Here is a 26,226-nt window from a genome sequence, read left to right as displayed (position 1 = left end):
TGGGAGACTGGATCTATTGTATTATACCCTGCTGAGGTCCATACCCTTCCCAAACTCCATCCTCCCCAGGCTACACACCCCAAATCTCCAGGTATTTCTTAACCCAGAGCTGGCAACCCTATCACTCACAAAGACAGCAGCAGATAGATAAGTCCAACCCCCTGTGATAACAGGCCCTCACTCAAACATTTCATTGAGTTATTGGGGTGGGGCTCTTACACTGGTCCATAAAACCATCTGAAAGGAAAGAAGACTTCCCTTGATCTTCTAACTTATTAGAATCAAAATCTTCCAACAAAGACAATGAAAATAATAATTATGAAGAACTAAAGAGAAGGAAATCACTGTTCTTATTTTACTAAAGTAATCTAGCATTTAAAATCTGCTGTCCTTAATTATGTTAATATTGTACAGAAAAAGATGGGCAGCTTTTTTTAAAAAAGTCTTTGTAAAGAAGTAACTGGTGGACTTAATGTTACTTTCTTTTATTTCATTCCTACAGGTGTCAACAAATGATGTAAAACAGACTGCTGAAAAATGCACATATTGAGTTAATAAAAATATCTGCAGCTTCTTACTATATTTGTTACATTTAAAAGCAACAGTAAGCACGGTCTGATAACCTTATCAGGGTATCTTGTAATAAACACTAGTCAACACAGAAATCCACAAACATAGTCATACTTCTGATCATACAACGTAGTCAGTTCTAGATATTTCCTTATTTAGTCCACTGCCTAGTCTATTAAATCCATAAAGAGGTTCTCAGTATATCATCAGAATTCTTTAAAACTCTAAATAAAAGTTCAACAGACTATATAGGTATTGGCAACGGTAGTACAAATGAGTATTCTGATGACATATTTCAAAATGCTTTGATGAAAACACAGTAATGCAAAGGCAGTGTGATGTACTAGCTACAATGTCAGATTACGATCTGTGGGACTTGGGTAAAGTTCACAGTGTCCCTTCCAGGGAAAACAGATTTCTAGAAGCGACTGTCATCACTTCTAGGTTTTTCCTAGAAGCAATGTCACGCTGTCGCTGACAGTGTCCCACCCATGTCTTGGTCCCCCCAGGCAGGGCTGGTGCTGGGGTCTCTGGCATCCAAGGTCATTCCCCGCCCACACCTGTCCTGCCACCCACACCTGCCCACAGTGAGGGCACATGTGGCAAGTGAGGCCTGGGCAGGCTGGGCGAGCAGCACATGTGCTCTTGGAGGCATTCCAAGACTGCCACAGTCTTGGCAGATCTCTGAGAGTGCACTGCACATGTGTGGCTCACCAGCACCCCGAGAAGGCTGAGTGGGGGGTGCAGGTGAGCTGCATGTGCACTCTCGGGAGCACACAGAGACTGCCCTTCTTAGGGCAGACCCGAGAAGACTGAGCAGGAGCTGTGGGTGAGCTGTGTGTGCACTCTTGGAGGAGCTCCAAGACAGCTGTAAGAAGGGCAGTCTCTGAGTGCCTCCAAGAGCGCACACGTTGCCTATGCTCAGCTTTCCTGGGTTTGTGCTTCTAGCAGAAGCACAGACCCGAGAAGACTGAGCAGGGCAGCATGTGTACTCAGAGCCTGCCCTCCCTTGCCACAGAAGCCTTTCACGGCAAGAGGCAGCAGCCTCCGAGCACCTCTGAGAGCTCCTATGGCTGGGTGGTGCCCTAGGCAGCCACCTACCCTGGCCTAGTCAGATGCGGAAGCCCTGCCCCCAGGATGCCGCCAGTTGCAAGGCATGCCTGGGTGGAGAAAACTATTATATGTCACCAAACTTTTATTTTGCAATATATTGAAATGCATTCATCTATTCAAATATACTTCTCCAATACATTACATATTTTCCTCCCCCCCACACTCTTATTCATGACCTTCGCTGGTATTTAAAACAAATTAAAAGCATATTAAAGGTAAATTCACAATTATAGAATCTTTAGAGAAGAAGAAAATATATATATATATATATATATCATTCACTAACCTTCTCTCTAATAACCACTTAGCACTTATTAAACACAACGCTCATAATTATTAATTCAGTTCCAGAGTTCCCTCTATCTTAGTCTTATCTTAACTCTCATATATATATATTTACCAAGTAGCTATGTTCTACTAATATTTTTATCACAATAGCACAATACCTCTTTATCATTAAAAGTTCAATTAATGTTGTCATACACTACTATATATCTTTTCACCATTATAAAATTTTTACACAGAGAGTTACACAAAGAGTTATCTTTCCCCAACCCTTTCTCTATAATTCACTTAATGCTTATTAAACACAAAACCCAAAGTTATAAAATCAACTCCGGAATTCCAACTGTCTTCATTTTATCTTAACTCATATATGCATAATTACCATGTAACTATATTCTACTGATTCATTAATCACAAATCTTCTTTATCATTTAAATTTCAGTTAATGTTGTCATAAACCAGTAAATGACTCTTCACCCTCCATTGTGTTTCCACGTAACTTTGAAATTTACTCCAGTCTTCTTTAAACTTCTCCAAGTTATTGTCTTTTAAGATTCTAGTAAGTTTGTCCATTTCACTCCAGTTAAGAACCTTTAAGACCCAGTCCCATTTTTCAGGTATTCTGTCCTGCTTCCACATTTGCATACAGTGTTCTCGCAGCTGAAAGCAAATACCACAACAATGTTCTGTCTTGCTTCGGAAAGCTTTCCATTTGTAATCCCACCAGAAAGACATCTGGTGCTCTCTTAATATTATAACCCAAGATTTTCAAGATCTCCTGTTGAATCATTGTCCAAAATTGTTTCGCCTTTTCACAAGTCCACCACATGTGGTAAAAAGAACCTTCATGTTTTTTACATTTCCAACACCTATCTGAGGCTTGATTACTCATTTTTGTTAACTTTTTAGGTGTCATGTACCATCTATACAGCATTTTGAAACAGTTCTCTTTTATGTTATAGCACGTTGATATTTTCATTGAATTCTTCCATAGGTGTTCCCACGTCTCCATCTGTATTTCTTTATTAAAATTAATCGCCCATTTAATCATTTGAGGCTTCACCACCTCTTCTTCTGTAGACCATTTCAATAGCAGTTTATACATCCTTGAAATCAATTTTTCATTCTCGCCCAGCAGCATTTTCTCCATTTCTGTTTTCTCTTGTCTTATACCTGTCCTTTTAATGTCTTTCGCTATCAAGCTTTTAATTTGTAACAGCTGAAACCAATCAAATTTGTCCTGCAATTCTTCAATCGATTTCATTTCAACTTTGCCCCCCTTGAACTTTAGCAGTTGTTCGTATGATGCCCATTTCCCTTCCCTTACACTTTGCGGCATACTTATTACTTCTGTTGGCACAATCCAAAGTGGTTTCCTCTCATCTCCATATTTACTATATTTTTTCCAAGTATTCAGCAAACTCCTCCTTATATAGTGATGTGAAAAAAACCCGTCCATCTTCTCTTTCCCGTAGTACATATACGCATGCCAACCAAATATATTTCCATGTCTTTCTAGCGCCAATAATTTTTTGTTGATCAAAGTCATCCATTCCTTAATCCATACCAAACAAACTGCATCATGGTATAGCATTAAATCAGGTAGTTGGAAGCCGCCTCTTTCTTTCGCATCTGTTAAGATTTTCATTTTAATTCTTGGTTTCTTGCCCGCCCAAATAAACTCTGAAATTTTTCTTTGCCACAGATTAAATTGTTTCTTATCTTTCACTATTGGGATAGTTTGAAATAAAAACATCATCCTTGGTAGAACATTCATTTTAATTGCAGATATCCTCCCCAGCATGGATATGTTTAGTTTATTCCATTTTAACATATCACCTTCTATTTTATGCCAGAGCTTTTCATAATTGTTCTTATATAAGTCAATGTTTTTCATCGTCATCTCCACACCTAAATATTTTACCTTGGAGGCAACTTCACATCTAGCGGCATTTTGTAATTCTTTCTGTTTATTTAGTGTCAGATTCTTAGTAAGGATTTTCGATTTTTCTTTATTAATATAAAAGCCAGCTAACTCACCATACTCTTTAATTTTCTTTAACAACAAAGGCGTCACTTGTACTGGGTTCTCGCTGATGAACACACATCGTCTGCAAAGGCTCTGTATTTATAGGAAAAACCTTTCAACTTCAATCCCTCTATTTCACTATCTTCATCAATTTGAGTCAACAAGACCTCTAGGGTCATTATAAACAACAATGGAGATAGAGGGCAACCTTGTCTAGTGCCTTTGCTGATCTTCAGTTGTTCAGTTAAATCTGTATTCACACAAAGTTTTGCCTGTTGTTCTGTATATATTGCTTTAGTCATCCTTATAAAATCATCTCCTAAATTCATTTTCTCCATGACTGCAAACATAAAGTCCCAATTAAGATTATCAAAAGCTTTTTCCGCATCCGTGAAAAATAAGGCCACCTCCTTTTCTGGATGTTTTTCATAATATTCAACAATGTCTATTACATTTCTAATGTTATCCCTTATTTGCCTCCTAGGGAGAAAACCTGCTTGTTCTTCCTGAATAGAAATGTTTAAATGCTGTTTGAGTCTTTCCGCTAAAATTCTAGCAAATATTTTGTAATCATTATTCAGTAATGAAATCGGTCTATAGTTTTTAACATTCGTGGAGTCTCTTTCTTCTTTCGGTATTAATGAAATAACCGCTTCTTTCCAAGAATCTGGTATCTTCCCGTCTTCTCTAATACAATTCATCAACTTTTGCATTTTGGGTACTAGTACATCCGCCAAGACTTTATAAAATGGGTGGAGAAAACTATTTGCCTCCCTGAGTTCTTCAGAGAAAATGGATAAAATTATATTCAGTCTGATGTGCCACTACATTCTTGTATTCACAGCAAGATATTCCAGTTTATCAAATTTGATTAGGTGCTTTCCGCATAGGTCATTTCCCCCAAATTCAGTGTTCTGGGGGGAGTGTTTTTCCTGCTTCCCCACAGCATGCTAGTACATTCACTCCAGAGGTTCCCCTAGCTTTTCTCTGATCTTTCTCAAACTTGCTTTGCTGTAAAGTTTTGTGAAGGACCACAGTAAAGCCTGGATGGCTGATGTGTGAGTAGAAAAATTCAGATTTTCTGGCCCACATGGCACCCATTTTCTCTGTCCCTGCAGCAGCCATTTCCTCCCTCCATCACAGGGGTTTGTTTGTTTATTCATTTATTTTTAATTAGCACTAGAGTATAGTCATATTGATATACCATTGTAACAACAGGTTCTCTGAATTCTGGACTTTCATGTTTTTTAAAAAGTCTCTAGCCTTTTCATTTGCAAAGATAAAGGGAAAAGCATAGATTTGCAACTGAAAGGGCTACTGTTAAAAAAAAATGAAAGCTGGGAATTTATAGACCCTGTTTTACAATGGTATCTTGCCATAATGATATTCTAGTTCTGATTAAAAAAAAAAAAGCAAAAGCCCTAGTAGCCCAGTGGAAGGGTGTAGCTGGTGGTGGTAAATAGGGGCAGTGAAACTGCAGGGAAACCTGCCAGATGGAAGCTCTGTTGCAGTTGCCCTTTATCTCTGTTGCACAGAGACTCTGTTGCAGTTGCCCCCTTGTGGAGGGAGGGTGGCTTAGTGGTAGAGCATCTGCTTGGGAAGCAGAAGGTCCCAGGTTCAATCCCTGGCATCTCCAAAAAAGGGTCCAGGCAAATAGGTGTGAAAAACCTCAGCTTGAGACCCTGGAGAGCTGCTGCCAGTCTGAGAAGACAATACTGACTTTGATGGACCGAGGGTCTGATTCAGTATAAGGCAGCTTCATATGTTCAATATGTTCAATATCTGCAGCCACACCAGCAACTAAACCACAAAAGCCTGTCCTCTTGTGAACGGCAGCCTATATACTAAGAATGTAGGGGCAGACTGTGGATGTATCTGACATTTAATATTTTCTTCTATGCACCTCAAATCATCTGTTTTGTATCATTCATCCACATAGTAATACATAAAAACGTCGTGTCATGAGTATCAAGAATTTCACGTTTACCATAAAAAATGCAGAAGAAACATTGCAACATATATACATCAATTGTGTTGGGTATTGTGTAGGAAGGGCAACAATATTCATGAAAAAGAAAACAAGCAAACCTAGCACTGACTAAGCTGACATTTATAATATTTCTCCAGCAACTATAATCACAATTACTATGATAAGCCTGTTATGACACTTACTGGAAAACCTTTGACTACTTTCTAGATAAGCTAAACATTGTATTTTCAATATCCTTGTATTCCTTTAAAAATTGCACTGAAAAGAGTATTTTATTTTTATTTATTTTATTTTTGCTGATTTCTATTCTGCCCTATCTTGCAAACAGGCTCATATGTATTTTAAGAGAGTATTCAGATATGATTTAACATGATTTCATGTGCCTGGGGCTAAAACTTTCTGACAAAATTTTAATTAAAAAAACCTTGGCAAGTTAATGAAAAAAATGAATGAATTTCCATGCACCCCATCACATCCTCACAGAATTGCCATAAGCTGAGTGTTCAGGGGCATTTCATTTGTTATAATTCTAGCAAGGCTAAGACATCATTTTGCTATTATCACCTTGTGCTTGGAACTGTAACATATGAATCAGCCTAAGGCCATAGAATTATAGGAGCTAAACACCTGCTGTGCTCCAGATGCTGTGAATACTCCATGGAGTCATGTCTGCTCTCGGTTCAACTGAGTCTAGTGAGCCTTTGCTACTGTAAACCAAATGGTCTTCAAAATTCTTAGAAAGGAAATATAATTTAGGCCTTGAGATGTATTAATGGCCAGGGATGATCGTGGATACTTGAGTAGGACAGGGGTCATGCAGACTGGTTTACAGGGAATGGCTGAAGTATATGCATGCTCATTGCTCAATCATTGTAGCCTCAAATGATGGCTTGCTTGGTTGAATTAGCCAACATAAATTAATAGCCGCAAACTGAACTTTCATAACATTCATGTCAGCTCAAACACTTTCTTTTTCAGTGGAGCCAATGATATTTATTTGTAATAAATTGATGAGAAAAATATGCAATGTATATACATATACAGAATTAGCCTGAAGAGAGATTAATGAAGTAGAATTGGCCAAAAATAGAAAATATGTGAATATTTGCAAAATGATTTGATCCATCTCCCCACAAACAATAATAACATTTGGAAACACACACAGCATGTTCTCTCCCCTTTTTCCACATTGAACCTTGCTGTAAATTCAATTAAGAATCTGCATAAAAATTAGGATTGCCAGATGCCCCAGTGGGGGGAATTACCAGGAGAAAAAGGAAGGTCCCTACCACATTGCTGGCACTGTGCAAGAAGTGATGTCATCATGCCAATGATGCCGAGGCAAAACTCTGGTATTTGGGCAAAAACTCTATGGGCGTTTTCGCACTCACCTTCAAGTGGTGCGACCACCCTCCTCACGCCGGCGGATCTGCAGGGATTTCGCACCAGAAGCGCCGGCGCACCCAAAAGAGCCGGCGACTTCCGTCGCGAAACCAGCTCAAACGTTTTCCTGCTTCTTGGTGGTTTCCGTTTGAGCTGGTTTCGCGACGGAAGTCGTCGGCTCTTTTGGGTGCGCCGGCGCTTCTGGTGCGAAATCCCTGCAGATCCGCCGGCGTGAGGAGGGTGGTCGCACCACTTGAAGGTCAGTGCGAAAAAGCCCTATGATAGAAGCCAGTTTTACCATAGAGTTTTTGCCCAAATGTCACAGCATATCTAGACATTGCTGGTGTGATGACATCACTTCCCATGTGATGCTGGCAACAAAGCTTGAGCCTTTATCTTTCTTCTGGTAAGCCCCCGCCCCCTATCCTCTGCCAGTTGCCAGGATGGACCTGGCAGCCCAAGTAAAAATATCATGGAACATATTTCCAAAAAGGTTCTTGCTACCAAACTGTTGAAGTATTAGCAGTTTTCTGATGCAGTCCAGGAAGACACAATAGAAAGAGGTAACTGAGTGATATAATAATAAAGTGAAACAATAGGGATAGCTAGAACCTCTTTAGCCATCTGGTTTGTGGAGTGTTTTTCTGAAAACTCTTATAGGCTCACTATGCCAAATGTATATGTCTGCCTGGTTGATGACATATTTGCTCAAGTGGACATATTAACAGGCCGTATTTTAGGCAGGAGTTCACAGGAGTGGAGCTCTGGAACCTCTAAATTTTATTGAGCTTTCTTTCTTCCTTCCCTTCCCCCCCCCCCCCCAAAAAAAAAAAATATTTGCTTCTGGGCTCCATTGTTTAAAGCCCCTGAGAGAATTTTGCTGAACTCTTAAGATTTGATATCACATTTCTTCCTTGGAAGCAGAGTCCTTCTGACTACATTTATTATGAATGCAGCAAGGTCATTGAAGGGGGCAAGAACTAGATCCTGAGGTTCTAATATTTTCCCCACAAAAAAATGGGAAAATAACCAAAACATATTATTAGGGTTGCCAATCCCCAGGTGGGGGCAGGGGATCCCCCGGTTTGGAGGCCCTCCCCCCGCTTCAGGGTCGTCAGAAAGCGAGAGGAGGGGAGGGAAATGTCTGCTGGGAACTCTATTATTCCCTAGGGAGATTTATTCCCATAGAAAATCATGGAGAATTGATCCACGAGTATCTGGGGCTCTGGGGGGGCTGTTTTTGGGGTAGAGGCATCAAATTTTCAGTATAGCATCTAGTGCCTCTCCCCAAAATACCCCCCAAGTTTCAAAACGATTGGACCAGGGGGCCCAATTCTATGAGCCCCAAAAGAAGGTGTCCCTATCCTTCATTATTTCCTATGGAAGGAAGGCACTGAAAAGCTGTGCCGTCCTTTTCAATGTGATGGCCAGAACTCCCTTTGGAGTTCAATTATGCTTGTCACAACCTTGATATTGGCTCCACCCCTAACGTCTCCTGGCTCCACCCCCCAAAGTCTCCTGGCTCTACCCCCAAAGTCCCCAGATATTTCTTGAATTGGACTTGGCAACCCTACGTCTTTATGGAAATGGAAATCTTTATCATACCACTGTAAGCACAAAGGAGAATGAATTTAAAAGTGTGATGGGAGTAAGGGTTTTTTTTATGACAATTCAAGAAGCATTTGAAGGTAGATGCTGAGCCGATATAATTTAGTACACCTTCCGGTAATGTCAGTGATGTGTGGCATATGCTAATCAATTCCGTAGGGCCTGCAAGACTACCCTTTTTCAAACGGCCTACGCTTAAATATGGATTTAGTCTACTATATCCAGCCATCATAAACTACTGAGGAGAACATCTAGAATATAGCACTGTAAATGTTAGTTTCAATTGTAATTTTGATGGTTTTAATTATAATGGTTTTAATTAGTAAATTATATATATTGCATTGAAATAATGTTTTTATATTGTAATTTGTAAATTTTATATGTTGTGAGCCACCCTGAGCCTGCTTTGGAGGGGAGGGTGGGATATAAATAAAATATATTATTATTATTATTAATGAGTTGTGCTAATGAGCTCTGGCACCTCTTTTTCTATGAGATGACCCCTGCATAGTAACATTACAGAAAGGAAACAGCCATTTTTGAAAGTATATTAATCTTAATTGAAATATGCTAGCCACAAAACCTGTGGTGGCATTATTTCCAAGGAAGGTTCATAACAACCAGAAGTATCTCACATGCTTTTTAGTGGCTTCCTAGCAAAAGTGTTGTGAAGGTATTTGAAAGAAGTTCTTCCCTGAAAGTAAAATGATTTGCCCTATCACATCCCTCCCTACTAGTTCCAAAGTACAATGCCTCAGAACAGAAAATTCCTTAGTCAGAAGGCCTATCTGCTCTCCCAAGAGAAGGGAGAGGAAACAATAATGAATCCTGAAGCCCACAACTGAAAGACAAAGGTAAGAGAAAGACTGGAAATGGATGGAACACTCAGGAGAGGGAGGTGGGATTTACTGAATCCAGTGATATCACATTTCTTCCTTGGAAGCAGAGTCCTTCTGACTACATTTATTATGAATGCAGCAAGGTCATTGAAGGGGGCAAGAACTTGATCCTGAGGATCCATTCCTATTCCATTCCTGTGCGGCAAGGTCAAAGCTCAAGCTGAGATTCAACTTAATTTTCTGACATGGAATGAAAATGTGAATTGCCTTCAGTTCCCTTGAAGTTTCTGAGTCCTCAGTGTTATTTGAGAGCGGGAGCGGAATACAGTGTGCAGGTCAGAGTTGTAGTATTAGTTAATATTGTATCCTTCCCCAAATCTGTATTCAATTTTACAACCTTCCCAAAGTGAGTATGTTGAGTTAGCATAGCATGTAGAGGTAGGTGTCACGTAGTATCTGAACTATAAGCCAAAAAGTTTACAGATTCCAGTTTCAGTCACAAGCTTGATATAGCATTAAGCGAAGCCACTCTTCTCCAGTATTGAAATGAAATATTGTCATAAATTTCAGAGCTGATATAAGAATCACCATAAAAACAAATGTCAAGAGTCTGAAACTTCGTTTGCTAATAAAGAGACTCAATATTATTAATAGCTTTCTATTCTGCTCCTGCTCTCAAATAGCACTTTAATTAATTGCTCCTATCCCGCCCTGCTTCTATATAACCTGGACCTAAGACATCTTCTATCCTGTAGAAATCAATTTGTTTTCTGAGAAGGTGCCACTGTTAAGGCAAGGAGGTGGGAGCAATTTCTGCTCAGGATTGACAAGGCAGAAACAAAAGGGTGAGAGCCTTACTCAAGTTCTGCCTTGCACTTGAAGTTGGCTGTAACACAGCCCACAAGCTTTTTTTTGTTTCCCTCTTTAGCAACACATTCTCTATTGCTATCCTGTATTTCCCAGGAACTGCAAACAGATTTTCTCTGTTACTCTTGGCATCTGAATTAACTATAAAGAGGAGCTGTATTGTAACCGAAGAGTTCACAAGTGTTGTTCTTTGAAAGCTCAGAGGAACATTTTATTGTCCCTCACCTGCTTCTTACAGCAAAGAAAGTGCTAAGTTTTCTTCCTTGGACAGGAAGTGATTTTGAAAGCACAGTGTTCTAAAAGTCCTTTAGGGAAGTTAATGCATACTATTTCTTTTTCAGACACTGAAGAAAATGTGATTTAAGAGGAAGGGTAAAAGTTTGTGATGACATCAGAAAGAACTCAAAATGAAGACAAAGAGAAGTCCCCCCCCCCATCTCTCGCTCTTTCTCTTTCTCTCTCACACACAACACACTAATTTTAAGAGACTTGCAGTACAATCTTAAACAGTTACAACCTTCTACGTTCACAGATGTCAATGGGCTTAAATTGCTAAGGATTGTACTGCTTAACTAGTACACCATAACAACTTAGAACTAGTCTGAGAAGTTAGTTTAAAGCTCTGATTTCTAATTTTTTAATAGCCAACAGCAGTATTCAAAAAACAAACCCTTAACCAAGAGATCAAGAACTCCAGCAGTAGCTAGTCAAGAATCTAAGGGAAAGCCCTTCAGGATCTTTCCCTACTCCAGGAAATTTAAAAATCTCCTGCAAATGATCCTGCTGCACAAAACTTCTGTAAAGATGGAAAACTATGAAATATTAATTAGAACCAATAATGCCCCCAATTAACTTTGCAGTTTACTGACTTTTTTTTTTAAAGGCCTGGTTTGTGGTGTCACAAACATAACCCGTTTTAAGCATTTTTTTAAAATGGCAAGTCTTGAGATCAGGTTAAGTTATAAACACCTCAGCATATTTATAACTATTGTACTGTACTATATTATTTTATTTTGTTATGTTTATGTTGTGAAAATACAAGAAATAGTTAATTAAAAAAAACCAAACACCCAGCATATTAGTCTGAGTGGTATGGGTTCATTGATTTTTAAATACATAGGAAATATGATTGCAAAGTTTTGCCCCCAAAAAAGTGTTTCCATTGATTATATTAAGGATTGATGACACCGAAAAGTTAGGGCTCAATAAGCAAAACACAAAATTAATGCATGCTTACTTATCTGTCTTGTTTATCTACTGATACAACGTAAGTATCTAAATAATAAAAGGCACAGCTGGTGGTATGGGTATCTCTCACTATCTAAGATGAAATACAGATCCACAATCCAAAACTGTGGACACTCTGTGAACCTATGATGCTAGTCAGACTATTGGCCCATCTAGTCTAATATGGCAGTGGTTCTCCAGGCTCTTGGGAGAGAAATCTTTCCTAGCACTTGCTATCAGAAGTCCTTTAGCTGGTGATCAAACATGGAGCCTTCTGCATTAAAAAGAAGAGCCATAGCTCCTTCCTGCTTGAGGCATGAATAAACAACTTCTTGTGAGCTTCCACATTTACTGTACTGTCAGAGGCAGCTCAGTACAAACAGTGGAGTTGTATATATAGTGTTTCCTCCAGCATGGTAGCAAGTGAAAAGCCCATGTGAGAACAGACTAATTAATTTATATTCACATCCTCCTATGGCAGATATGTTGGGGGACAGTGGTTCAGAGAAGCTCCTGAAAACAAAACAACAGTTCTGATTAGTCTAGCATTGGCATGTCATGAATATTAAATTTAAACCAAAGTTCAAAACCATGAAACTGATAATGTGAAATTTTACAAGACAGTTGAAAGCTGTGAAATCTGAATGTAGGGCAAACTTCAGATACATTTCTTGCCCGAGCATAATGGATGTTTCTGATATGCTGCTTAAATGAGAGAATATTAGTCAATTCCAAATGTGCATGATTGCTTCCTTTTCATATTTACTTATATTCAAAAGTCCTTGTAGTTGTTAGGTGTTCAAGACTTGGACTCTCGCTATGCAAATATGAATATACCTGACATTTCTGACTTCATCAAGTCTGATTAGATTTATTTTATTTATGCCTTTTAGCGTGGGGATTTCACATCTTGAGAAACCACGTCTCCTCTTTCAAAACCCTTTGTCTTTCTTCACCTCACTAAGATGAAGTCATAACTCTGAGAATTCAGTTACTAACCACTAACAGATGACATGTTGAACAACAGCCATTTTTTCAACACAAAAATTTTCAACAAGAGAAAAGTAAGGAGTTTCTGGAAAAGCGTGAAAGTCAGTCCTTCATCCAAAAGAAATCCAAGAGCCATCTCTAGAAACTAAAGAAAGAAGGATGCTGATATAATCATGAGAAATCACTATGATACCATATGGCTAATTTTAGGTGAACGATTCTCTTTTAGTTTTAAAAATAATCATTCTGTTTATGTTTTACTAAATTCTAAAAATGTCTCATTATGCTGGAAAGTTTAAACCCAATCATCTATTATTACTACATTTCATGCATTCCTTTCCTTGGACACTCCTTACAATCCTCACTGGAATGCCTACTAACATTAAAGACAGAGAATCACTCAATATCTCTTTTTCCTATATACATTCCCTCTCTTTCCCCCTAAAGCCAGATTGACTTACATTTCTGGAAATCTGATTCACTTCTGTTTGAAGATATTTATTATACTGGTAAATCCTCTTTTTCCTCTGGTTAACCCCCCCCTCCCAAAAAAAATTGTATTTCTATCTTTTCACCCTTGTTCACAAATTATCATTTCTATAGGACTCTCACTGTATGCCTCTCAGATACCTTGATGTTCCAAGTAACATGCTGAACTTTATGACATTATTAATCTACAGAATGCAGTCTAAAGAATGATCAGAAATGTCAAATGTAAAGGCAGTTTTCAGAGCCTCATAACAGGAAGTCAACGTAATCTTGAAATTTTCATACTTAGCTTTGTCTGGTGTGTATAAAATGCTGTTGCCTTTGCCTACCAGTTTACACTTTGCTGTTACTCTTAACAGTTTACATATGCTATTTTCTTTTAAATATACTTAAACATGATTAGTCTAAGTGCTGACAGATGTTGCTTGAGTGAATGCAGCATATATATTTTGTCTTGGCTGGTTTACAACACTGGACAGACCTAGTATCTTACAATGTTCTCTTGGCATTCTCTCTGACATGTAAAGGCATTTGTTATAAAACTACTTTTACACAAATTAAAATTGGGAGATGGGATAGAATGAGGTGGTATGCTAGTCATGCACCTTGTATGTAATGGAAGATAGAGAATACTAACAGCAATATAAAGAATGGAATGACCAGTTATTAAACATCTAGTTTAGAGTGCAATGTTGATGATGGCCTTCCACAGTCTGTACTGATGTGGAGCAACACGCAAGCAGTACTGAGACCCAGGCTATATTAAAGGCTGACACATAAAAGTGCAATTAGGAAAGGCAATGGAAATAGAACTTGAGTTGCATTAGAACTTGAAGAGTTGCATCTGTGAAAACCAGTAATAAGAGTCCTGTATGAACATGAAGCTACTTTGTAGATTCAAGTTGCAAGTTAGCACAGTGGATTCTCACTATTGATTGACAGATGAAATGGCCCAAACCCATGCATCTATTTCCTTTGCTATTTCCAACTCGGAAAAAGTCCTGCAGTAATGTGTCCTGAGCCTAAAGACCTCATTAGCCCTGACTTGGATGATTTTTACTAATTTTTAAGAAAGAGATTATAGCCTTATTCTTTCATTGCGATTGTATATCATAGAGGATGCCACTGTAGCTTTGTTAGTACTTTTGGTAATTGCCACAGTATTTTAAGAAATGGATAAATATTAAGGTGGACCGAACTATGCTCTAAGTAGCCTTCCTCCAACTTACAGCAAAGTAAGTGATTCTTTCTCCAACAGAAGAACAACTTAAACTAGAGGAAGACTTCCAACTTAAGCAAAAATGTTCAGTGGGGTACAGGGCTCATTTTGTAGCAGGAACTCCTTTGCATATTAGGCCACACACCCCTGATGCAGCCAATCCTCCAAGAACTTACAGTAAGCCCTCTAAGAAGAGCCCTGTAAACTCTTGGAGGATTGGCTACATTAGGGGTGTGTGACCTAATGTGCAAAGGAGCTCCTGCTACAAAATGAGCCCTGGGTATAAATATTTTAATATATGAATGAATAAATAAACTTCATCAGTGGGGCAGAAAGACCAGGGTAAGATCCTCTAACTATTACCATATTTTTATAATTCTGCATTAGATACAGGCAGACATGCAAAAATTTCAGCAATTAGTGTAGATACATGATCCACACTCAATAAATTAAGGTTGGTTTCATCAGCATGGCTTTCTCCTATGCAAGAAAAAAGTACAATAAAAGGACAATGTATACAATATCCCTATAATATACCGTAATACCCACAATATTAAGCTTCTGCTATTTTCATTTCTCCAAATGGAATGTCAAAAAGAGAATATCAAAATTATCGTTTTAATGTTTGTGAATGTTGTACTTTACCAAATGGGGTATAAAAAGGGGGAAATAACAAGCTGTAAGTGTGAACACATAGAAGAAGTTAGGAAAACAAAATAGTTAACGAATAAGAAGGAAGGATCCCACATTAAAAAGATATCAGTCGAAGTGTCACTCAATAATCAATGCAAATGTACTATTAAAAAACCTGAATCAAATATTACATTTAGAAATAGCTGGATATCTAACAAGGGAAAAATAAATCAAACAGAATTCAATAGTATAAAATATGTTTTTAACTCTGGTATAAAACATGTTTTTAACTCTTGCAAGTCATCCATTAAAAACAGATATATTATACTCTGTGGAGACTCCAATAAATACTGTGGACAGTTCCTGATATCATTTAAAAAGTGTTAGCTATCAACATAGAGGAAAGGGAATAACCTTCCAATCTCAAAACATTTACCACTTTATATTTCAACAGTACTATAATGATTTCAATGAAACATTATCATAATGTTTCTAAATGTTGCAGAGGTCCTTCTTTGCAGGAATAGAAAATTTCAAGACAGGATTTTATAGTTTGTTAACTTCTTACATAGGAAAAATGAAGCTATACCACTCTGTTCAGTATAAAATATATGACTTGCTCATGAAAGACAGTGAAAGATGTTTCTTGTCTCCTTTCAGTTAAAACAGAAAAGCAGCAAACAGCTACACTAGTTACCGAGAATTAGGGTTGCCAAGTCCAATTCAAGAAACATCTGGGGACTCTGGGGGTGGAGCCAGGAGACTTTGGGGGTGGAGCCAAGAGACATTAGGGGCGGAGCCAAGATCAAGGCTGTGACAAGCATAAATGAACTCCAAGGGAGTTCTGGCCATCACATTTAAAGGGACGGCACACCTTTTCAATTCCTTCCTTTCATAGGAAATAACGAAGGATAGGGGCACTTTCTTTTGGGGCTCATAGAATTGGACCCCCTGGTCCAATCTTTTTGAAACTTGGGGGGTATTTTGGGGAAAGGCACTAGATGCTATACTGAAAATTTGGTGCCTATACCCCAAAAAACAGCCCCCCTCCAAGCCCCAGATACCCACGGATCAATTCTCCATTTGATTTTGCAAATAATTGTAAAACTATGTCCAGAAAAATCAGCAAAATTGTTCAAGGAGTTCAAGGTTAAAAACAAGAATGTTGGAAGAGAAAACAAAATGACCAATGCTTATGGGAGACAGGAAGTCATAATTAAAACAAGCTAAAAACTCTATTTTACAAGGTTGAAACAGAAGACTGTGAAGCAATAATAGGGTTGCCAACCTCATGTAGGATGTGGAGATCTGTCAGAATTACAACTGATTTCCAGACAAAAAAAAAAATCAGTTCCCTTGGAGAAAATGACTCCATGGCATTATACCTTGTTGGGGTTCCTTCCCTTCCCAAACTCTTTCTGAACAGCAGGGTGAGGAAAGGAGGAGGTTGATGGACTGCAAACCCAAAGATCCCTTGGACATGCAGAAATGATGACCTTTTTTTTAAAAAAAAAAATCCCAACGCTAGTTGCAAATATTGAATATTAATTTCCATTTTACTCAGAAGAGATTCGGTCTCACTTACTCTAAAAACTGATGTTTGACTTCTGATCCATATATTTTGTCACAATAAAAATGTCAAAAAGGAGAAAAAGTCAATGAAAATCAATTTAAAAGGGAGTATATTTAATTACAAGAACTGGATATATGACATTCATATATATACACACATATATATCCTAATCCTCTCTATATAGTTACATGCATCTTTCATAAAATAGACACCAAATATAACAAATGTTCAAAAGTCACTGTAATGAATGTTTCATTGTTTCACATCTTTTTCCCCTCCCTCTCCTTACAATGCAATCTACAAATAACTTTCAAATCTTGGCCCAGCATTCTACTTTGAATCTATGTTTTATTGTAAAACACAGTGGCTGCAGCCACTAACTCTTAAAAGTAAAAGTGTGCACTAAACTATGTGTTTTAAGGAACAAGGCTATCATGGGTATATAAATTATTACATTTTTTTCTGAGTAGAAAAAAGGTAACAGAATGGATCAGCAGTTCTATGCAACAGATTCTGGCACTTAAGAACCTGAGTTGAATGGTTAACCATACCAACTGGAGAGGCTTATTTTTCAGATGTTCAATGAGTTGGGACAGGCCTCCACACTGAAAATGAATCATGATTAAACAGCAAGAAAATGGTTTGTTGAAGTATCTGAAACTCCACTGGTGATGTCATAAGCATGAGAACAAAGCTTAAAAGTCACCAGAACCCAGAGATGAATTGCAGCTCTGGAATTCTGAACAGTGATTGTTTTAAATTTTACAAAATGCATGGGACTGCTAATAAAATAAGGCTGTGGAAAAATGTTAATGGAAAGAGCAGACATTTCAAAGTTCCTCCCTACCTGATTTGTTTAAGTGCAGAACAATGTAAATCAAAGCAACTTTTCTTGCAGAGGGAGGGGATACTGTAGATCTCCTGCTGTTTTATAAACTTCACTTTTTCCTTATTTGCTGTAGGAATATTTTTCTATGTGGGGCAGCCTACTAATAGAAATGCCCACAAGTGACATTGCTCCTACTTTTGAACTATGCTTATAATTTTTCCATTAAATTTTTAAAATCTTTTATAGCTGGGAAGACTACAAGTATACTGAATGTCTATAAAATACATGGAAAATGCAGGAGGGAAGTATAGGGAAAAAATACAGCTTGTCTAAATTAAACAAAACCTGGAATAGTTAAAAATTAGTTCATTCTGGCCTTTGAGCTATCAAATTCATTAAATGTTTCATAACTTTAAAAGGTAAAGGTAGTCCCCTGTGCAAGCACCAGTCGTTTCCAACCTGGGGTGACATCACATTACAACATTTTCACGGCAGATTTTTTGTGGGATGTTTTGTCATTGCCTTCCCCAGTCATCTACACTTTACCCCCAGCAAGCAGGGTACTCACTTTACTGACCTCAGAAGGATGGAAGGCTGAGTCAACCTTGAGTCGGCTACCTTGAGTCAACCTTGAGACCGCTGTTATGTGAATGAGTCTGAGAAACCTAGGTATTTTTTATTAGTTAGCATGCATTACATCTTTGGATAGAGGCTGCAATGCTATAAAAAGTTTTCTGGGGGAAAGCTCCACTGAATAAAAGAGGACATATTTCTAAGTAGACTTGCTTAGAATTACTCTTGAAATGCAACAAAAATGAGATGTATGAATTGTGAAAATATTTATCTGTTCAGGCCAACAGAACTGACAAGAAAATTATTTTATTATCAGACTTTGAAAAGTACCCAAGAGATGTTTTCCTGGTTGCTTTGTGCTTGACAGGATTTGTACTGAGATGTCAACTAAAGAGTGGCAGACCAGACACATATTGTTCATTAGATCAGTGGCACCAGGGACCAGTTTTGTGGAAGACAATTTTTCCACGGACCAGTGTGAGGGAGCTGCTGGGGTTCTTGCCACTCCATGCTGTTCCCTAACCACACCTCATCCCTGCCTCCCCATGGGAGTCTTTAAATGAGGGGTAGGCGAAGGTTGCTGCTATGCTGCCCCTTCCGCCCACCTGGGGCAGATGAAAGAGGTGGTGCTTCAGAGCGAGGCCACGCTGCCTCTTTCATCTAACCAGATCCCAGGCGGACAAAAAAGCCAGTGCAAGTGTTTCTGCCTCACTCCGCAGTCCAGTTGCTAGCAGGCCACAGACTGGTACCAGTCCATGGCCCAGGGGTTGGGGACCCCTGCATTAGATGATACAACATTTTTTCCCCTCTGTTTTAAAACAGAATAGCCATCACCAAAAAAGGCCACAGGTGAAGCTGGCATGGCAAAGTCAAACTAGTGCAGGACTACCAGTGCAGATCAGCCACACATGGAAACCAGGGCGCTAACAATATAATGCCTGAAAATCTATTGCTCAGAAAGCATAAAAACATCTTCAGACAGCCAACCATGTAACATCCAGGCATTTTGTTCCATCTATCAGAAATCTGGCAAACAGAATCTCTCATGAGTAATCTAAACAACAAAGAGAATCTTGTGGAACCTTAAAGACTAAAAACTTCATCATGTTGTAAGCTATTGTGAACCACACTGCACTTCATTAGATGCATGAGGAGCATGATCTGGCCTCATTTTTGACAGGTTTGTTGAAAAACAGACGAATTACAGGCAGTTTAAACATTTTTTATTTGACCTTGCTTGCAGTACTTTATTTGTATACAAATCTCTTATTACTTGTTTGTCAGAAAGACACCTGGCAATGTGCCCTTGCTTGTTTGGTGAAAATCCAGGGTATGTTAAAGAAATACTGAGGGTTCAAATTCCTTATTGCAATTACTCATTATTACTCACTGAGTTTCCTAAGAACAGCTGTCTCATACTTAAAAGCAGTCTGCTTAGTGGATTATGCACCCTAAAGAAAAACTGCCACAGAAAAGGCAGCCCTGGTTGCAGCAGCGGAAAAGCCCCCCCCCCCTTTGTATCAGGCAGGGTTGGGGGCCCTAACATCATCATCATTATTATTATTTACGTTTAATGAATCACCCTATCCCAGCTAGCGCCAGGCTCAGGGCGATGTACAACAGTAAAAAATACATATATATATAAAATCAATTACAGTAAAAAATTACAAACCCTGATGGTGTCTTTAAAGTGCTCTTAGTCAGTACATCACATCAGGGGTGGGGGGATCCCCCCAAGAGGGGGTGGAGAGGAAAAGGTGCCAGCATGGCAACTGTCGCTGTTCTTATGCAAAGGCTTGGCAGAACATCTCTGCCTTACAGGCCCTGCGAAACTGTAAAAGATCCTGCAGGGCCCTGATGTCTTCTGGCAGAGCATTCCACCAAGTTGGGGCCAGACTGAAAAAGCCCTGGCCCTTGTTGAGGACAGCCGGACCTCTTTCATGACAGGGATTACCAACAGATTTTGACTACTGGAGCGCAACGCCCTTCCAGGGACATAGTGGAGGAGGCAGTCCTGTAGATACATCGATCCCCAGACCACTCAAGGCCTTAAAGGTCATAACCTTGAATCTAACCTGGTACTCAACCGGCAACCAGCGTAGCTGGTGCAGCACAGGTAGAATATGTGCCGTCTGTGGTGTTCTTGTCAGGACTCATGCTGCTGCATTCTGAACCCATTGGAGCTTCTGGATCAGACTCAAGGGTAGGCCAGCATAGAGCAAGTTAAAGTAGTCTAGTCTGGAGGTGACCGCTGCATGGATTACTGTGGCTAGGTCCAAGCGAGATAGGAGGGAAGCTAGCTGCCGAGCTTGACGGAGATGAAAAATGCCACCTTGGCAATATGTGTGACCTGGGCCTTCATTGAGGTGTCCAGTGCCACTCCTAAGCTCTTGACAGTAGGCGCTGGTGTTAGTAGCAGTTGGCAGTCTATGCTCCAACTCCAACCCCGCTCCCTCCAACTAAAGAACCTCCGTCTTTGTTGGGTTCAGCTTCAACATGACACCATGAAGTGTTACACTAGCTATAAATGAGACACTTAACCAAAAAATTATAACCATAGTTCAAAGGTAGGAGAAATGTCACTTGTGGGAATTCTTAAACCTCATTCACAAGAGAAAGGTTTGATAAACTTTACTTTGAGCACTGGCTTTCATATCGTAACACCAAAAAAAGCTTTTTTTTCCTAAAAAGGTCAGGAAAATCTTGCTCTATAAGGTTTATAATACAGTCCTAAGTAGAGCTACTCCTAAATCCACTGACTTCAATGGAGTTAGAGGGGTGTAACTCTGCATAGGACTGCACTGTTAAAAACTAATAAATGATAGCAGAACCTGGGTGAGCTAATGACCCAAATGGAAACACCCTCTTACCATCCTGGGGCCTTGATCAAGTGTGCTTGTGTCACATATTCTAAATGTAGGACCGGCACCATATTCTTACTCAAAATGGACATATTAATTTCTGGTTTTAAAGCATTTTTAAACAAACACAGGAATGAGGGAAATGAAACATGTATAAAAAGTGATTTGTAAGCTCTGTATCTCATAAAGCAAGCAGATACATAAGTAGCAAAAAAAAAAAAGCCCCATCTCCCACCAGTGTTCCCTCTAAGCTGAGTTGGTGTGAGCTAGCTCACAGTTTTTTAACCTCCAGCTCACACATTTTGTCTTAGCTCAGGAAGGATGGCCCCAGAGCAAACTAATGTATGCAGTATAGCTCACAACTTTAATGCCAGTAGCTCACAAAGTGGAATTTTTGCTCACAAGACTCCACAGTTTAGAGGGAACATTGCCTCCCACCTAAAATAATCTCAGCTCCTTAGAATGGATTTAATTAAAAGCAGACAACGTGCTTTCCTCAGTTTTCTTTATAATATTTTCCTGGGTGATATATTTGTTGAGGTTACACGTCATCATGTTTACAAATTCCCATGCTATGTTTTCCAAAAGAGCTTCATGCTTCAATTTATTTTATTTTGTGCACTCAGGATACTTCAGGTCACAGAAGTGAGCAAATCCTATTTAATTTGTACCATATTTTGTTCATTAACGTTACTTGCAACACATTTCAGGACTGCTGCAGGACATTCAGTTAATATTTTATAAAGTGCATTCTGTTCAGAAGCAAAGGAAATACATATTACATATTACACTGGAAAGATTACAATTATACAATGGGGGGTTCCCCTCCACAAGAAATTCAAGAGACATACGAGCATGGAATTTGATACAGGTGCTTACAGGATAGAATAAAATGTCTGTCCAGGAGAAATAAAAAAGGTCAGAGATACTATTTTGGGTAACAGAAATGATTAAATAATGAGTTTGCCCTTCCAAATAATATTAAGTTGACAGTAATGGTTTTCAGTTTTTATTGCTTCCCTTTTAAGGAACTGGCATGAAGCTTCACTCAGAACTCTCTGAACAGCAAGGTATGTGGAGCAGGGGTGTCAAACATACAGTCTTAAGGGCTGGATCAGGTTCCCATAGGGCTCTTATCAGGCCCACGAGCAACTCACTGTCATCTGCTTCCTTCTCTCTCTCTCCCTTGCTTTCCTTTTGCATCACAGCTTGCTTTGCCAGGCTTGCTCAACTGCACAAGAGCTACAGAGCAAAGCCTCTATTTCCTTCATTGGCTGACCAGCACAGGAGGCAACTTATGTACAAACTCTCACAATACCCAGCCATTTCATGTTTTTCCCTGGGTCTTAGGCTCAAATCATTGACCATGAGATTTCTGAAATGAATGTCAATAAATCAAAAGTAGGTTTGCAACTTACAGACACACACTTGAGCAACACCTGAACAGCATACTCAAGACTGCGACAGCACAAGCATTGTCTCCAGATTATGATGCAATAATTCAGAGCAGGAGGTGTCAGTTATCAGAGACTGTTAAATAACAAAATATTGTACAAGTGCTAATCTTTTAAGCATTTTAAAGTTTTTTTAAAAAAAGCTTTGTGTTTGTCTATGTCCTTTGTAAAGTTCGTATCTCTGATACCTGGCATTACATTTTATGACACACATTTATGTCAGAGTCGGCCCTCATGAGTTTGACACCCCTGCTCTAGACCTTTCCAGGAAGCCAATATTGTCTGTCACCCTCTCAGTGGCCAGTCTAACCCACTTCCCTCTAGAACAGTAACTAGTTACCCCTTCATTCCTTAGAGATGAGCCCTTCTGAACCAGAGACATTTCATCTCCTGTTGGCTTTCCCCCAGGATTCAGTTTAAAAACTGCTCTGCCATCTTTTTTATTTTAAGCACCAGAAGCCTGGTTCCTTGTCAGGACAAGTAGAGGCCATCTCTTTTGCACAGGTCCTGCTTTTTCCAAAAAGCATCCCAGTGTCTGACGAACTTAAACCTTCCTCCCTACACCATCTCATCCACACATTGAAACTCCTAATTTATCAGAGCCAATAACTGCAGAGCTTCTGGAGTATATTTGTCCCAGGGCTCTTACTGTACACACCAGAATCCACCCTACAATGAGGAGAAAACTCAGGGGCATAGCCAGGATTTTTTAGATCTGGGGGCTTTTAAAAAATTCAGGGGGCACTTGAATTTTTAAAAAGCCCCCCTGACCTAAAAAGGCAGGGCCAGCAGGACAGGTCTTTCTGTTTCTTGCAGCCAGCTGGCTGAAGAAAGCAGGGAGACAGTTGCTCCCAGAGGGGAAAAGGAGGCAGGGCTAGCTGGCCAGCTCTCTGTGCTTCTTGCAGCCAGCCGGCTCCAAGAAGCACACAGACTGTCTCCACCTCTCACTTTCCTGTCCTGCTTGGCTGAGCAGAAGAAGAAAGAGAGGCAGGGCCAGCAGCCCTGGTCTTCCTGATTCGTGCAGCCAATGCACTGTGAGAAGCATGAAGACCTATCGCCTTTCACTCTCCCACCTTCCTCAGTTGAACAGGAAGGAAGGGAGAGATGTGGGGCCAGCTTGGGGGGCCTGAGTTGAGGGCCCTCCCCTATAAGTTGGGGTGGGACTTCCAGAGGCCCCCCCTATAGCTACTGGCCTGGAGGAAATGAGTTCCCTTTGTGCCATCCCTGTTGGGTCCAGCATGTGGATATTACCAGGCTCATGTCAAAGAGGAGTGTCAGTTATCAGCACAAACTGGTTGGCTGTTTCCATATATGGCTGACATGGGGTATGACTGGTGTGGTGGCCCATGACTGCTGAGTTGAAAAGGGGATGCAATGAACTCTAGTGCAATTGCTATGCTCTCTGGAACTGGGTTTCTTTGCACATATGTTCTATCTGATGAGTCAGCACAGGATACATACTAATGATGCCTTTTCAGTGATAACCAGCTCTTGGGGCTTGGATTTGAGCTACCAGATTTCCTCAGTTCTTCAGAACATTCCTCAACAGAAATATTAAAAGTGTTCCTGAGTAATCTGCTATATTTTAAGAGGAATGTGTGCCTATAGGAAAACGAACAGTTGAACAGATACCACCTGGGAGACCCCGAAGTGTAAATTCATGTACAAGACATTGCATATGGATTAGGTCTCCTTTCTGTCCTTCCAACAGAATTCCAGGAGTGTCATGTGTGATTTGCCACACCTGTCACAAACAATGCTATAGATCTGGCTTGGTTGAAACAGCTGAACTATCAAGACTTACAACAAAAATGAGAGCTTAATGCTGCACATGGAAAATGAAAGAGGTAGAACCCTTCTTTCTTCTGGACTAGTTCTCTGTTTACAATGGAGTTGTTTCTGTGAAGAAACATTCAAAGTTGGTCTCTGGCCAAGTGATGCATTTCATTTTGCCATGCCAACATGTTTCCATTTAATTCTTTGGCATATGTTTCTCAGGTTTTAATTACCAAGAAAAAGAAACCATCAATGCTCACCTGTTAGTGAATCTTCACTCCCCATCAGGCCTGTAGCTGGAATTTCAAAGGTCGAGGGCCATAAATAATAGACAGGGGCTCTTAGCACCCCACCACCACCTTGGGACTCAGAGTGCACAACTCAGAGGGCTTGTTCTTCCCTTCCTTCCTACTCCTTCTCTCCTTTAAATTGCACAGGAGGCCAGCAGCTGCTCCTGCTGCCCCTCCTGCACAATTTAAACAGTCCTCCCCCCCACACACACTGTTGCCTCCTAAGAGGCCAAGGGGTTGAAAGCCGAGGGCCACCTCCTCCTTCCCATGTGGCAGCAGGGTGAGAGAGGGAAGGCTGGGGACCCTGAGTAGGGGCACCCTGACAGGAAGTTGGGGGCAGGGCCCCCACGGGCCCCCCTGTAGCTACAGGCCTACTCTCCACCCACAAGTGGTTAGGTTTTGCATATGTATGTTTTCATTTGCCTAGAGCTATTTCTTATCTATATAGATATTTCCACACTATCCCTGTGAATATGGATACTGCCTGCATGTAACACTGACTATTTGTCATTCTTCATAAAAAGCATGTCTGCAGGCCAGTGTGAGCATTAAAGCCCCGCTTCTGCATAGAGGCATGTCACACAGTAGCCTAACAGTTGAAAATGCTTTCACACTTAAGCTGGCTCTGTGTATCACCTCTTGCCAGAGAAGGTGTTTTTTGGTAGCTTCTACACAACGGTTATAAAGATTAAATATGCTCCCAGACCTTATTTTGGCAAACGTAACTGTACATTGTGTATAATAATTATATTTAAAAATATGTAATTGAATTAAATGCACAAAATGTAGAAAGCAAAACCAAACTTCACAGTTATACAATTCCTTTAAAAGAGACAGAGAAACCAAAATGTCCCAATTGTCCACTTTCAGATTTTCCTAAAAAGCTGTTCTCTTTGCTGTTCTAACTGACTGCTTGATACTCTGATCCACTGCAGTTATGCAAAAGTAGCTTCATTGGAGCAAATTTCCCCCTAATTTCAGGGCTAATTATTGACAGTAGCAATAATTTTATAGTGTACTTACAATCCACTATGTGCATTAGAACTGCCATTTTGGTTGCCCTAGGGGAAAAAACTTGCAATAATTTGCTATTTTTTTAAAATGCACCTTGCCATATATAGCCCTATCAGAAGAGTCACAATACATGCATTAAACAACAGGTTTTTACAGTAACTCTTACTGCTAACACTACACATCCATATGCATGCAACTTATGCATCACAAAAGACTAAAAATGGAAGCCTAAATATCTTAGTGAGAATCCACTGCAAATGGAATTTAGAGGGCTTACAACAGTTAAAAAACATAAGAGAACATAAGGGAAGCCATGTTGGATCTGGCCAATAGCTCATTCAGTCCAAAATTCTGTCATGCAGAGGCCAAAAAACCAGGTGCTATCAGGTGGTCCACCAGTGGGGCCGGGACACTAGAAGCCCTTCCGCTGTTACCCCTCCCAAGCACCAAGAATACAGAGCATCACTTGTCCAGAGTTCCATCTATGCCTTGTAACTAATGGCCACTGAGGGACCTATGCTCCATAAGTTTATCCAATCCCCTCTTGAAGCCGTCTATGCTTGTAGCTTGTAGTGAATTCCATGTGTTAATCACCCTTTGGGTGAAGTACTTCC

At 39.8% G+C, this 26,226-nt stretch overlaps 1 protein-coding gene across 8 annotated transcripts in view; it reads right to left on the bottom strand.

Annotated features, from left to right (window-relative positions):
* LOC132572887 (core histone macro-H2A.1) overlaps positions 1 to 26,226 on the bottom strand; it is a 75,921-nt gene that overhangs the window by 24,786 nt on the left and 24,909 nt on the right. The window lies entirely within an intron of this gene.

The sequence above is a fragment of the Heteronotia binoei genome, chromosome 5 (genome assembly GCF_032191835.1).
Source record: "Heteronotia binoei isolate CCM8104 ecotype False Entrance Well chromosome 5, APGP_CSIRO_Hbin_v1, whole genome shotgun sequence".
In the NCBI taxonomy this organism is placed as follows: domain Eukaryota; kingdom Metazoa; phylum Chordata; class Lepidosauria; order Squamata; family Gekkonidae; genus Heteronotia; species Heteronotia binoei.
Note: the sequence above shows the minus strand (reverse complement) of the source record. Positions and strands in the feature narration are given on the sequence as shown.